Here is a 16,231-nt window from a genome sequence, read left to right as displayed (position 1 = left end):
GATGCTTTATGCACCCAAGGTGTACATCATCATCTTCCATCCTGAGCAGAATGTTCAAAAGCGCAAACGTATCTTCAAGGCAACCTCCATCCTGGTAGCTCCCAGTGAGGAGGGCTGTGCTACCAAGTAGCTGGAAGAAGGTCAGGTCGCAGAATGTGTGGAGTGATTGTTGTCTCCAAGTCAACTGCGGGCTGTTCTTTAGAGTGGAGCCTAGGGTCTGGGTGTGGGGATGAGGCTGATGGCCATGGTTATGGGAGGAACAGGGGTTGAAGTTAGGGGTCCTGAGGGGAAGACTGGGATCCTTTGGTGATTATTGGCAGAACTGTTAGTTCTGAGGGGTCTAAGATAGGCAAACTCTAATCTACCTGCAGAAAGTGGTACCCACCCCCTTATTAATCTTGGAAAAGATAAAAAAAGAATGGACATTTTTATTAGCTATGCCTTGATATTGGTGGGGAGCTGTTACTGCAAGGGTTTTGCTGGAGTTCCAGAGAGGTCTCCATTTCCTCCATTCCTTCCAGAACCATGCAGTATCTCCAGAAGAATTTGGAAGGCCTGAAGCCTCTGGACAATCGCCTGTTCCTCACACTGATGTCTTAGCACCTGCTCCCACTGCTTATTGGCATTCTCCAGCAGCTCTCGCTGGGTTTGGGCTTCAGCTAGTAACTACTGCCTGTGCTTTTCCTGCTCTTGCCTCTGCCTGGCCCGGGACACATTCCTCCAGTCTTCCAAAACCTGCTTTTTGACTTGAGCCTGCTTCAGAGAACTCCGCAATAAAGCCTGTTTCCTCTGGCTGGCCTCTAGTTGCTCTAGGGCCTGTGGTATGGCTTCTACCTGCTTCTGATGCTCAACCTTCAGGTTTTTCCAGAGATTTTGGGCTGTGCTAGCTTCGGCCCAGATTTCTTCTTCAGTGTTCACAGTCATGTCCATGTGCTCCAGGAATCCCTGAAGGGCATTGACCACCTGCAGCTGACCCCAGAGCAACTTCTCCTTCTTCATGGAGTCCTGGGGGAGGAAGGTTCAGGAACAGCTTTCAAAACCCTTCCCCTCATTTCAAAGTACCACCTTCCAGAATTCTGCCAGCAGAGCGGGTGAAATGTCCTTCTGTAGGCCGGGGGCCGCAAAGGAGGCTGAGGCTGAGGCCAGAGCCCCCCCCGGGGGGGGGGCAGAGAATGTGAGGGGGCTAGCCTGATAGAGGAAATGAGCCAGAGCCCAAGCCCTCCCCCCACTACAGCCACCAGACCCTCCCTGGACCAGCCCCGGACCCTCCTTCCCCTCAGGCCCCTTACTCCTCAGAGCCCAGGGCACCAATCACCTCAGCATTAATCTTGAATATTTTAAAGACTTTATTTTCTAAAATTAAAATTTTCTGATGTGTATATCAATACCTGTATCTACATACATCATCTCACTAGGATTCCTTCCATTTTCTCCTCCCTTTCAGAGAACCATTTCATATAAGAAGTTTAAAGGAAAAGAAAAAATCTCATATTAATACATCATTAATATATCAGAAAATGTCTTTCATTGGTTCAAACTGCATATATTTGTGTGAATGTGCATGAATGTTCATGGTCAACAAACACTATGAAGGACATATAAAGAATATGTCTAGGAATTGACTTAGAACAGATAATTCTCTTCAACTTAGATTTGAGAGCCCTATGGAGGGGTATGTGGCTTCAAATATATTTTTGCTACTGTCTTTTAAATTCTTCCTGTATAACTTGGATGCTCTTTATTTTGGATTAAATATTACCTAAATTAGATCTTAGCAACACAGCATCACATAAATCTTTTGTGTTAGAGATTTTACAAGGCTGTCTACTTAAAGTCCCTCATTTTACATATGGGAAAGCAAAGGACTATAGATTTTAAGTGATTTGACGAATGTCACAGAGTTAGTAAATGACTGACAAACCCAGGCCTTCATCCTCCAAATACAGCGTGTTTTCCATTGTGCTAAACTAACTTTTCTAAGGAACACACATTGTGAACACTTAATAATTAATTGATACTATCATTATTGCTGAAAAATGCATTAGTATCTTACAAACATGATGAATAAACTCTCTGAAATTCACTAAAATTTGTCTTCACACAATCAATTTATACCTAAAGCCATTTTAGTCTGATGAAACTGCCAAAGATTGTATTTAGTACTCTTCAAGAGTCCAGATTACTCTCTATATGAAAAATTTATTAGAGGATAATTATTGTATTGTTTTGAAATATGACTTTTTCTAATCTTTGGTTACTAACTCTTTAGAGTTAATCTATTCTCCATAACAGGAAGCATATATTTAGTTACTTCTGCATTTTCCAGATTTTAAGATAATCTATCTCATAGATCTTAAATCTAATCTTATGGTGTTATAGATAGAGAAACAAACCATAAGAGATTTAGTAAACTGCTCAGAATCAATCAGATGATTGAAATAAGATTCAAATTCCATGCACTGAATCAAAATTTATGGATCAAGCTATTTCTGTCAGTATCTGTAAGGGCAAAATGATATTGGGTTTACAATTTCACAAACTTACAGGTCTTCAAAGGGATTTCAGGAACTACCTAGCTCAATATACCTTTGAAGAAGAATTCCCTCTCATACATTCCTGAAGAGTTTTCACTAATATGCCATTTTCTAGCTTCCATGATACCACTCATACATCATAGAATTCTATCTCAAAGGGTTTTTGTAAAGAAAGGATTTGGTAAATAGTTAAATGTCTGATAAATATGACCTATTATTACAATAAGTTGTAAATGTATAATTTTGGTCAAGTCATTTGTCACCTTTGGACTTCAGTTTCCTTACTTCTAAAATTATGATGTTCTACTGAATAATTCCTAAGGTCCTATACTGATCTGGCCTTCTTTGACTAGTTTTCACAATTGATTATGTCTATATAACCACAGTGATGTCAACAATGCTGATATAAAGGGAACCATAAAATAAGTGAATTTGTTAAATGATTATAGGTATAATAGGTAGTCTGCAATATAAAGTAATTTCATGTATATGTATATGTATGAATGTGTATATAGACATGCATGTACAAATGTATATGTGTTGACATTTGCATAATATAATCATGTTTATATATTTCTATGGGTTATAAATTTATTTGTTACACATACCTTATAGAGATAACTATAGTCATACCCTTTAATTATCTCTCTGAATCTATATAATTACATGCTGATATCTAGATATATCGCTTCCACTGATGTACAAATGGTTCTAAGAACTTTCTGAGGATAAACTTCTTTAACTGGGTTTAAACATTGTTATCTGTAACTATGTAACTATGGGAAATATTCATATATATATATATATATATACATACATATATATATGTATGTATGTATGTATGTATATACACTCACTGACATTTAGCAAGGGATAGATCTTGAGGAAGCCCAAATAAGTAATTTTTCATGGGAGCACTTGGCAAATGCAAAGAGAGGAGACTAGGAAACAGAGGTTCCTCAGTAAGGCTTAGCTGAACAAACAATGAAATTGTTCAGCAGTCATGGATGCACAGGGTCACTAAGCTCAAAGGGGCAGCAAAGGTACTTTTCAGCTTTTCACAGCATGTTATCTGTTTAGAATACAGAATGGAACATAGCTGGAATACACAAATACCCCCCCCCCCCAAAGCATGGTCTCTTTTCATCTTTCCATCAGCACTAGTGATAGTTTAAATTATGGCTGTCGTAATGCCTTTGGCTCATCTAAACTTTTGATCTCTGATATACCCCAGGATTTTGTGTCAGAAAGTATATGGTCAAGCTTGCAGATTCTTTGCAAGAGTTATAAATGCCCCTTGATTGTTCATTTTGTATCCTGACCCCATATTTTACTTCTCTGACACCTTTCTGCATGTGATTTAATGACCTGACAAAAACTTTCCTGTTTTATCCTTTACTTATCTTTTCTACTATCATTATGTACAGTTATATTTTCCTATCTCGACTTAGCTTTAAAGGATGCCTATCCAATTCAATCTGCATGGATGTGACCAGAGTACCATAGAGAATATAATAGAGGAAGGAATGAACATTTTGAGGGAATCTTATACAAACTTTACACACATTACATATCTTTTTTTCAAAATATATGGCCTAGCCTTTCCTAAAATAATCACCATGCTCTAAAATTCTAAATTAAAATCAATGTACTAGGTCCCCATAGCTAGCTAGCCATGACACTGATTACCATGTTAAAGTTTTAAGGGTTACATCTTTCTAAGTAATTGGGCAATGGGAAGCAATATAGTAAGGAGATTCAAAATGGTTAGACGTAGACATCACATGCTTGGCATCTATAACCATGATATCTATAGAAATCTGGTGGTTTTAATTTATTTTAGCATCTCTAGATGCTACTTTCAGGGATATAAAAATATGTTTTTTTGAATATTGTATTACTCATGATGCACTCAGAATCACAACTTTAAAAAGGATATATACTTAAAACACAAAGAAAATAACAAGGAAAAAAATAAACAGCAGACATGATATTCATCCGTTGCCCTACAAAATCCCTGGAATAAAAAAATTGTAGGTTCAGCTGATTCTGATAAATCTGATAAATCAAAATGATGTCTAATATAAGGGTGCAAGAACATTTGTGTTAGTAACTTATCCCAACAGACAAACACTGAAAGAACTTTCCTGAAGCCTAGTTCAACATAATTTTAAAATTTTGACATGTTAATACTTAGAATTCTCCAGTTCCTTTTTACTGGCATAAAAGGAAAGTCCCCAAAGATTACAACATGGAGGTAGAGAGTAACCAAAATTTAGTGATTTTTAAAACTTTATGTAGCAGGTTTTGTTTCCCCACTTCGTAAAAATATACATTCCTATATAATTTTTTGTGAAACAATGTACATAAGTTATTTAATTATTTAGTATTTTTAAAGTAATTTTTTGGGTTTGCTTTTTGTGAGGTAATAGGGTTAAATGACTTAGACAATTTCCCACAGATAGGTAATTATTAAGTGTCAAGCTGAATTTGAATTCAGGTTCTCCTGATTCCAGAATGGGTGCTCTATCCATTGTACCTTCAAGCTATTCATTTTTAAAAGTAAAATGTAAAATTATTATAATTTTATAAGAGCATGAAGTAAATATTTTAATTGATATTTTTTCCCAAATACATGCTATGAAATCTTTTCAATATTCATTAATTATCTTGTATCCTCTCTTCTTTCCACCCTCCCTTCAGTGAAAAACAGCCAGGTGAATGTTGTAAATACACGTAAAACATATTTACAGATTAGTCATTTTGGATATGAAGAAATAGAATTTTTTAAAATTTATTTATTTATTTATTTCATCAATATGCACATATATATTATTAAGTTAAAAAATTTCCTTCAACAGCAAACAGGTTAATATTCTACATACACATTTATGTTAAACATGTTTACAGATTAATTATTTTTGGTAAGAGGAATTAGGATTAAGGGAAAGAGATACATAAGAGATAATTTTTTATAAAAAGTTCATCAGACACTGCAGGATTGCTTTGTTTTGTTTTTCTTCCTCTGGATTGGGATAGCAAAGTCCATAGCTGATCTAACACAGTTGTTGTAACTCTCTGAACTGCTGAGAAGAGCTGCTTCCATCAGAGTTGATCATTTCACAGTGTTGTTTTTAATATTTACATTACTCTCTTGGTTCTGCTCCCTTCATTCAGCATCAGAACCAATAAGTCATTCTATGCTTCTCTAGACTCTGACCATTTATGGTTTCCAATAGAAGAATAATATTCCATTGTATTCATGTACTATAACTTGCTTAGCCATTCCCCAATTGATGGGGAGCCCCTCAATTTCCAATTCATTGCCTCTACAAAAAGAGCTGCTATGAATATTTTGGAACATGTAGGATTTTTTTTTCATTTTTTTATAATTTTATCTGGAAGGGTTTAGGATTAAAGGACAGAAATACACAAAAAAAAAATTTTTAAAGCCAATGTAGTAGACAATAATTACCTAGTTATGTGGCCTTTGGCAAGCCACTTAACCCCATTTGCATTGCAAAAAAAAACCTAAAAAAAAGTGAATGTAGTGTGGATCAGATTTTGAAGTTATTTGACTTGTTTTGTTTTCCTTTATTTATCTTTCTATGGATGGAGATAATATTTTCCATAGCCATTCTAACAGGGTTGTCCTAGCTGTCTAAACAGCTGAGAAGAACTGCATCCATTAAGCTTGATCAACTCACATTGTTGGTTGTTAAAGTGTAGAATGTTCTCTTTATTCTGATCCCTTTATAAAGCAAATATCAAATGAATGACAAAACAATGTGATATCTGCAGTTAGTAAAACTTTATGATGTTCATCTTTAATATATAACATAATCATCAAAATGATATTATATTTCTGATAGATTTGGTTTTGCCATAGTTATAAGATGTGCCAATAAAACAATTCTTTTAATTTTTAAAAAATGTTTCCTGCTTTTTCAAGGCAATAGGTTTGGGTAACTTGCCTAAGGTCACACAATTAGGAAATTAGTAAGTGTCTGAGGCTGGATTTGAACTCAGGTCCTCCACACTCCAGGGCTGGTGCCCAATTCATTGTGCCACCTAGCTGCCTTCCCCCCATTCAGATAGGAATTTTGTTATAATAAACAAAGCAGAAAATTTTATTTGATAAAAGACAGATATAAGAAGGGAGAATAATTTTTTTCATTGCTCTCTTTGTTAAATCAGAGATATCTTTATTCGATGATAACACAAACAGAAAATTTTAGGTTTCAAAGTATTATTCAATACCTCTTCAGGGTAAGTTGGTTACGTCAGAGACTTGAAAGCCATGCCAATGGAATGCAAATGTTGGCAGTTTCTATCATGTTGGAAAAGAAATATTTTCTGAGTATAAAAAAATAGATTATAGATAACTAGTTAGCTAGTTAGAAAGACAGATTATTTATTCAATGTGTAAAAGGTGCCAAGTGTTTTTACTACAAATATAAGCCAATAGGAAAAATATCTGAATGTTAGGGAGGAGAAGAGAGTTAACAATAGTGAGTAAATTGAGTATGGCAAGGTTATTCATTTCCTCATTAGAGGTTCTGAGGAAGGACTCATCATTTGGAGGAGCAGGGCACAGAAATGAAGATGTCTGTATGGGGAGAAGACTTTTATGACAGATTTGAAAAAATCCAAAGACTCAAGAAAGATAATTATAGAAAAGATATCAATAGAAGAGATTTGACACCTGATGATCAATTTATTTTTGGTCTGTTACTGCTAATTAGTGAAAAGCAAATTAAAACTAGTCTGAGGTACCATTTCACACTGATCATATTGCCTAATATGATGGAAAAGTAAATGATAAATTTTAAACAGGATGTGGGAAAATCAGAAATGAATACTCTTCTGTTTAGAGATAATATAGTCCTTAATCAGTCAGAAACAGTTGTCCTAGCTCTTTGGACCGACAAGTGAAAGTGCTTCCATCAAGGTTGTTCATCTTATAATGTTTTTCTTTATGTGTAAATTTTTCTCTCAGTATATGTTCCCATAAGTCATTCCACACTTCTCTAGGTATGACCATTTATTATTTCTTATAGAACAATAGTATTCCATGGTATTCATGAGCTATCACTCATTTAGCCATTCCCCAGTTGATGAGCATCCCCTCAATTTCCAATTCTTTGCCACTACAAAAAGAACTGCTATGAATATTTTAGTAGATGTAGGACTTTTCTCATTTTTGATAATTTGATAATTTCTTCTGGATATAGACCATGAATTGGAATTGTTGGACCAAAGGCTATAAACATTTTTTTTAAAAAAACTGGAAAAAATGTGGTTTTTTTATTCCTTCCTTCATCTCTTTCAAAAATCATGAGCTTCTAGATCCATACTTTTTTTTAATTTAATATTTATTTTAATTTTGTACAAATAATGTTTTTACACCTTAATAAAATATTCTTGTTTAATAGTAAACAAAATACCCCCTCCCCCAAAAAAATCTGATGCAATTCTCTATATATTTTAGAAATGAGACCTTGATTAGAATCTCTGGTTGTTAAGGTTGTTTCCCTTCTTTCTGCTTCCCCTTTAATTTTGACAGACTTTATTAGTCCAAAACCCTTGTCATTTAATATAGTCAAAATTATTCATTTTGCAGACTATAATGCACTCTAATTCTTGTTTGGTCATAAATTTATCCAAAGATTAGATAGACTATTTTTGGTCTATTAATTTATCCATAGTATCAATCTTTATGTCTAATCCCAAATCCATTTTATATTTTGATATAGGTTATGAGAAGTGGATCTATGCCGAGTTTTTTTCATAATATTTTCCAGTTTTCCCAAATTTTTGGTAAATAATGAGTTCTTATCTAAGAGACTGATGCCATTGGGTTTGTCAAATAGTAAATCACTGTTGTCATTTACTGCAGTTCCTTTTAAACCTATCTTAATCCATTGACCCATTACTCTATTTCCTAACCAGAACCAGGAAGTTTTGGTGACTGCTACTTTATTTTATAGTTTTAGATTAGGTAGAGCTAGACCACTTTCTTTTACATTTTTCCCCATCAGTTCTCTTGCTGTTCTTGTCCTTTTGTTGCTCTGGATGAATTTTTTTTCTATTTTTCCTAGCATGGTGAAGAAGCTATTTCGTACTTCGATTGATATGACAGCAAATGAGTAATTCAATATGGGTAGAGTTGCCATTTTTTTGTATTACATCAACCTAACCATGAGCATTTGACATTTTTCCAATTATTTAGTTCTGACTTTATTTGAGTGAGAAGTTCTTTTAATTGTGTCCATATAGTTTCTGGGTTTTTCTTGGGAGGTACATTCCCAACTATTTAATGTTGTCTACAGTTATTTTAAAAGGAATTCCCCTATATCTGGCTTTAGGGATTCATTGTTTATATATAGAAATGCTAATGATTTATGGGTGTTGATTTTATATCCTGCTACTTTGCTAAATTTGTTAATTGTTTCAAGGAGTTTTTAATGGTGATTTTTCTCAGGCTCTTGAAGTATACCATCATACCATCTGCAAAGAATGAAAGTTTGGTTGCTCATTGTCAAACCTGATTCCTTCTATTCTTTTTCTACACTAATTGCAACTCCTTGCATTTCTAATAAAAAATAAAATAGTAATGGTGATAATGGACATTCTTGTTTCACCCTTGATTTCACTGGAAATCCTCCAAATTTATTCCTATTACATATAATAATTTTTGATGATCTTATATAGATAGTATTTATTATTTTAAAGAAAATTCCATTAATTCCTAAACTTTCTAGTGCATTTAAAAAGAATAGGTATTGTATTTTATAAAAAGGTTTTTTTTGCATCTATTGAGTAAATGAAATGATTTCTGTTCATTTTGCTATTGATATGTTAATTTATGTTGAATGTTTTCCTATATTAAACATCCTTGCCTGCCTTGTATTCATCCAACCTTATTGTGGTGCATTATTATGATAATAACTTAGAGTCTCATTCCTAAAATTTTATTTAAGATTTTACATTATGACTTGCGGCCAAGATGGCAGAGAGAAGACAGGCACAGTTCTAAAGTCTCCTGATCTTTCCACATCTATCATATTAAACAAAGCTCTTAACAGAAATCCAACACACAAAATAGAGAAAGAAAAGCCAGGAGAAAGAACATCTACCTCAGGATCTGTCTCCTGCATCAGCCTTGGGTAAATCTGAGTGGCTGAATCTGGGCTAAGAGGGCAGATCAGCTCCAGATCAGACAGATTAGCAGCTGAATTGTAGCCAGGAGTCTGAGGGCCCAAGAGACAGACCTGCTAGATCAGTGGTGGGGCTAGATGGTGGGGGCTTGAATCAACTAGGGAGCAGAGGATCTGGTGTTGGAGCTGACCTGACCCTCTGGAGCTTGCTGAAAGAGCTAGGGGGAGAGTGCCGGTGCAGGAGAGTTGAGGACACTATCCCTGGGCTCCTCTGGTCTAAGGAACTCTGGGTCCATGTCTACATTGTGGTTGAGGCCTCTTGCCAGAAAAACCAATAGCAGACTACTTCTGCCTCAGGCACAGGTGTGTGAGCAAAAGAAACAGCCCAGCTGACAAAAGGGAGAGGAATAACATCTCTCCAGGGTAAAGCCCACCATTGACTGAAGGCAAAGGATTCAATAGCTCTAACCCCTCACTTCAAGCTAAGGGATAATGCCTCAATCAAGGTCAGACACACTCCAGAGAAAGCAACCAGCACCTCCTACTGGCCACCCAGAGAAATTGTACACAGGGAGTAAAGCCTCTAGGGATCCCAAACACTTGTGAACCAGCCCTTCCCCATATCAAGGTCTTAGCAAAATGAAGAAGGGTAAGCAGAAAGATGGATTCATAGAAAAATTCTTGGAAGGAAAAGACCCTTACTCAGGGAGACACAGAAACTCTGAGGAGAATATGATCTGGTCTTCAGAACAGAAAGACTTCCTTGAAGAAATAAAGAAGGAGTTTAAAAATCAACTAGAAAATTTGGGAGAGATAATTAATACCTTGCAACAAGAAAAAAAAAATTCTTAGAAAATACAATTGGACAAATACAAAATGAGAATAAATCTCTCACATCATCAATTGGACAAATACAAAATGAGAGTAAATCTCTTAGATCATCAATTGGACAAATACAAAATGAGAATAAAACTCTCACATCATCAGTTGGAAAAATACAAAAAGAGAATAATTCTCTGAGATCCTCAGTTGGGCAAATGCAAAAAGAAAATAATTTTCTCAAAACCTCAACTGGTCAAATGGAAAGCTTTTTCAAAAGTAGAATTGACCAATTGGAAAAGAAGTTGAAAAAGGTTAATGAAGAAAACTCCTCCTTAAAAAAAGAATAGAGTCAGCAGAAACAAATGACTCTATGAGACAGCAAGAGTCAGTTAAACAAAAATCAGAAAACAGAAAAAAAATAGAAGAAAATGTAAAATACCTCATCAGCAAAACCAGTGACCTCGAGAATAGGTCAAGGAGGGGCAACCTGAAAATTATTGGACTTCCTGAAAACATTGAAGAAAAAAAAAAGCCTGGACTTAATATTACAGGATCTAGTGATAGAAAATTGCCCTGATATCATGGAAGCAGAGGTCAAAGGAGTTATTGAAAGAATACATTGATCCCCTCCAGAAAAATATCCTAAAATGACAACACCAAGGAATGTTATGGGCCAGTTCCAGAACTATCAGATAAAGGAGAAAATCCTGCAAGCAGCCAGAAAGAAACAATTTAAATATCAAGGAGTCACAGTAAGGATTACATAGGACCTTGCTGCATCAACATTAAGGGAAGGAAGGGCCTGGAACGAGATATTTTGAAGAGAAAGGGAGCTTGGAATGTGTCCAAGAATCCATTATCCCACAAAGCTGAGCCTTCTTTTCCAAGGAAAAAGATGGACATTTAACGAAAAGGAGGAATTCCAAAAATTCCTGATGAAAAGACCAGAGCTAAATAGAAAATTTGGACATCAAACAGGAGATTCAAGAGACACACAAAAGGTTAAAAAAACAAAGGGAGGTGGTAAAAGAATAAAAAAAAAAACTGCTATCCAATAAGAAAAAAACTAGCTATATCCCAAAATGGGGAAGAAGATTCTCATAAATCTTGAGAATTCTAACTCTAACAGAGAGAATATACCTAGCCAGAAGGGATGGACATTAATGACCTATCCATGAGACTGCTATCCAATGGGATGTAAGTGGCTTCAACCCCATTTGGGAGAGAAACTGTAATAACTTTCTTGGAATTTACTTAACTAGAAGTGACAGATACTCAGAATTTTCTATGACTCAGAATGATCTAAAAAACACTACTTCCATATAAAGGGGGGGAAGGAAGGAGACAGGAGGTGGGAGGGGATGTCATGGGGAAAATCTCATTATACTAAGAGGCAAAAAATACCTATAGTAATAGAGGGGAAGAACGGAGGAGATGAGAAACACCTGAAACTTCTTCTCATCAGACTTAGCTCAAAGTCAACTTACACATAATTAGTTAACTTAAAAAAAACTTACCTTTCAAGTAATAAAAAAGAAGAAAAGGGGAGGGGAATGGAGAACTGGAGGGCATGTGGGGATAAAGGGGAACTAACAAAAGGAAGGGAAGGGAAAAGAGAAAATGAGAAAGGGAAAAGAAAGGGGAGGGGGTGATATAGGAGGGAAAACAAACTGAAAGGGATGATATTCAGAAACAAAATACTAGGGAATACGGATGGGGGGAAGAGGGGGGGGAAATGCAAACAGAGGGAAGAAAACATGGAGGGCAATAAAGAATTAGTAATCATAACTTGAATGTGAATTGGATGAACTCTCCCTTAAAACATAAGTGAATAGCAGAGTGGATTAAAAACCAAAATCCTACAATAAGCTGCTTACAACAAACTCATTGCAACCTGAGAGACACACATATAGAGTAAAGGAAAAAGGTTGGAGAACATTTATTTTGCTTCAGCTGAAGTGAAAAAAACAGGGGTAGCAATCCTTATCTCAGACAAAGCAGCTGCAAAAAAAAGATAGCGTTAAAAAACATAAGGAAGGAAACTTTATCCTCCTAAAAGGGATCATAGGCATTAAAGTTTTTTCAATGCTTAATCTATATGCACCCAATGGAATAGCATCCAAATTATTAGAGGAGTAGCTGAAACATCTACAGGAATACATAGACAGTAAAACCCTACTAATGGGAGACCTGAACCTCTAGCTCTCAGATCTAGATAAATCAAATCATAAAATAAAAAAAGAGAGGAGATTAGCAGGCAAATAGATAGTTAGAAAAACTAGATATGGGAGACCTATGGAAGAAATTGAATGGGGAGAGAAAGGAGTATACCTTTTTCTCTCCAGTACATGGAACTTATACAAAAATTGACCATGTACTAAGACATAAAAACCTAATGATCAACTGCAGAAAGGCAGAAATAGTGAATACATCTTTCTCAGCTCACATTGCAATAAAGTCATATGCAATATTGGGCTAAGGAGATATAGACCCAGAACCAATTGGAAACTGAATAACCTGATTTTAAAGAATGAGTGGACCAAAAAGCCAAGTATACAATGAATTAAACTTTTTATCCTAGATAATGACAATAATGATACAACATACCAAAACCTATGAGATTTACTCAAACTGGCTCTCAGGGGATATATTATATCTTTAAATGCTTACATAAATCAATTAGAGAAAGAGGAAATCAATGAACTAAACATGCTATTAAAAAATTTGAGAAAGAATAAATTAAAAATTCCCAATTAAACAGCAAATTAGAAATTCTAAAAATTAAAGAAGTTAATAAGCCTGAAAGCAAAAGAACTTTTGGATTAATAAATAAAAGCAAAAGTTGGTTTTATGAAAAAAAATTGATAAACCTCTGGTCAATTTGATTTAAAAAAAGAACTTAGATTAGAACAACACCTAAAACCCTTTACCAAGATAAAATCCAAATGGTTACAGGATTTAGACATAAAAAGCAGTACTGTAAGTAAATTAGAAGATCAAGGACTAGTTTACCTGTCAGATCTATGGAAAGGGGAGCAGTTTATGACTAAGGAAGAGTTGGAGAATATCACCAAAAACCAACTAGATGATTTTGTTTACATTAAATTAAAAAGATTTTGTACAGACAAAACCACTGTAACCTAGATCAAAAGAAATGTATCAAATTGGGAAACGATCTTTACAACTAATGATTCTGACTGAGTTATATTAAAAAAAAAGCCATTCCCCAATTGACAAATGGTCAAAGGATATGCAAACTCAATTTACAGATGAGGAGATCAAAGCAATCCATAGACATATGAAAAATCATTCTAAATGATTAATTATTAGAGAAATGAAAATCAAAGCCTTTCTAAGGTGCCACCACACACCTCTCAGAACTGGCCAGTATGATAAGGAAGGATAATGATTATTGCTGGAAGGGCTTTGGGAAATCTGGGACGCTATTACACTGTTGGTGGAGCTGTGAACTCATCCAACATTTCTGGGGAGAAAGTTGGAACTACTCCCAAAGGGCAACAAAAATGAGCATACCCTTGGATCCAGCAATACCACTACTGCATCTATACCCTGAAGAGATGATGAAAAAGGGTAAAAACATCACTTGTACTAAAATATTCATAGCAGCCTGGTTTGTGGTGGCAAAGAATTGGAAATCAAATAAATGCCCTTCATTTGGGGAATGACTTAGCAAACTGTTGTATATGTATGTCATGGCATACTATTGGTCTATTAGAAACTAGCAGGCATGGGAATTCAGGGAAGCCTGGAGGGATTTGCATGAACTGATGGTGAGTGAGATGAGCAGAACCAGCATAACACTGTACACTCTATCAGCAACATGGAGTTGATGTTCAAACTTGATGGACTTGCTTGTTTCATCAGTGTAACAAGCAGGAACAATTTTGGGCTGTCTGCAGTGGAGAATACCATCTGTATCTAGATAAAGAACCATGGAGTTTGAACAAATTTTAAAGACTATTCCCTTTAATTGAAAAAAAACAGATATCTTATGTTCTGATCTTTTTATCACTTATACTTCTTGTTTCCTCCTTAAGAATATGATTTCTCTCTCATCACACTCAATTTTGATCAATGTATAACATGGAAACAAAATAAAGACTGACAGATTGCTTTCCATGGGGGGGGGGGAAGGGAAATAAGATTGGGAGAAAAATTGCAAAACTCAAAACTCAAAATCTTTAAATATTAAAAAAAATACATAAAAAAATAATTACTTAGCTGTGTGGCCTTGGGCAAGTCGCTCAACCCCATTGTCTTGCAGAAACTTAAAAAAAATTAATACTGGGGGCAGCTAGGTGATGCAGAGGACAGAGGACAGGCCCTGGAGTCAGGAGTACCTGAGTTCAAATCTGGCCTCAGACACTTAATGATTACTTAGCTGTGTGGCCTTGAGCAAGTTACTCAATCCCATTGCCTTGCAAAAACATAAAAAATAATTAATACTGACTACTGTGGGCACACTAGCTGGAATATTACACTGCTGGTGCATCTCAGAACTGGTGCAATCTTTCTGATAAGCAATCTGACAAACTACAGTAAGGGCTACCATACTGATAGTGGGTGCCTTTTGAGCCAGTAATATGCAAATATTTTAATGCTGTTATTTTTTTAAAGGCCTTCAATATGATTTCTCTCTTATCACATTCAATTTGGATCACTGTATACCATGGAAACAATGTAAAGACTGGCAAATTTCCTTCTGTGGGTGGTGGGGGGAGCAAAGTAAGATAAGGGGGAAAATTGTAAAACTCAAAGTAAATAAAATCTTTAAAAAAAGATTTTTACATTAATATTCATTAGGGAGATTGATCTATAATTTCCTTTGTTTTGTTTTTTCCTGGTTTAGGCATCAGCACCATATTGGAGCTGAAAAATGGTTTGGCAGAACTCCTTCCTCTCAAATTTTTTTAAATAGTTAATGTAGAATAGGAATTAATCATTCCTTAAATGTTTAATTGAATTCACTTGCAAATCCATCTGGATCTGGAGACTTTTTTATTAGAGAGTTTATTTATGGCTTCTTCAATTTCTTTTTTTCTGAAAGTGGTTATTCAAATAATTTATTTCCTCTTCTCTTCATCTAGGCAATTTGTATTTTTGTAAATGTTCACCCATTTCACTCAAGTTATCAAATTTATTAGCATACAGTATAGTAAATTAACTCTGAATTTATCTCTTTAATTTCCTATTTATTAGTTGTTAGTTTATCCTTTTCACTTTTGATAATGGTAATTTGACTTTATATGTTTAAAACAGATTATCCATAGGTTTGTCTAGCTTATTGGTTTTTCATGAAGTTAACTTTTAATTTTATTTAGAAGATCAATGGTTTTCTTGATTTGAAATTTATTAAACTCTCCCAAGATTTTCAGAATTTCTAATTTGGTATTTAATTAGGGATGTTTAATTTGCTCTTTTTATAGGTTTTTGTTTTTTTTTGTTTTTTGTTTTGTTTTGCTTTGTTAGGTTTTTGCAAGGCAAATGGGATTAAGTGGCTTGCCCAAGGCCACACAGCTAGATAATTATTAAGTGTCTGAGGCCAGATTTGAACTCAGATACTCCTGACTCCAGGGCAGGTGCTTTATCCACTCTGCCACCTAGCTGCCCCCTTTTTATAGGTTTTTTTAGTTGTATACCCCCTTCATTGTTCTCTTCTTTCTCTTTTTGATTCATATAGACATTTACAGATAT

General features: G+C 35.0%; 1 pseudogene; it reads right to left on the bottom strand.

Moving 5' to 3' along the window:
* Positions 1–462: 462 nt before the first annotated feature.
* Positions 463–15,089, bottom strand: LOC141506715 (outer kinetochore KNL1 complex subunit ZWINT-like; annotated as a pseudogene).
* Between the last annotated feature and the right edge of the window lie 1,142 nt (positions 15,090–16,231).

The sequence above is a fragment of the Macrotis lagotis genome, chromosome 1, assembly GCF_037893015.1.
Source record: "Macrotis lagotis isolate mMagLag1 chromosome 1, bilby.v1.9.chrom.fasta, whole genome shotgun sequence".
Lineage (NCBI taxonomy): Eukaryota > Metazoa > Chordata > Mammalia > Peramelemorphia > Peramelidae > Macrotis > Macrotis lagotis.
Note: the sequence above shows the minus strand (reverse complement) of the source record. Positions and strands in the feature narration are given on the sequence as shown.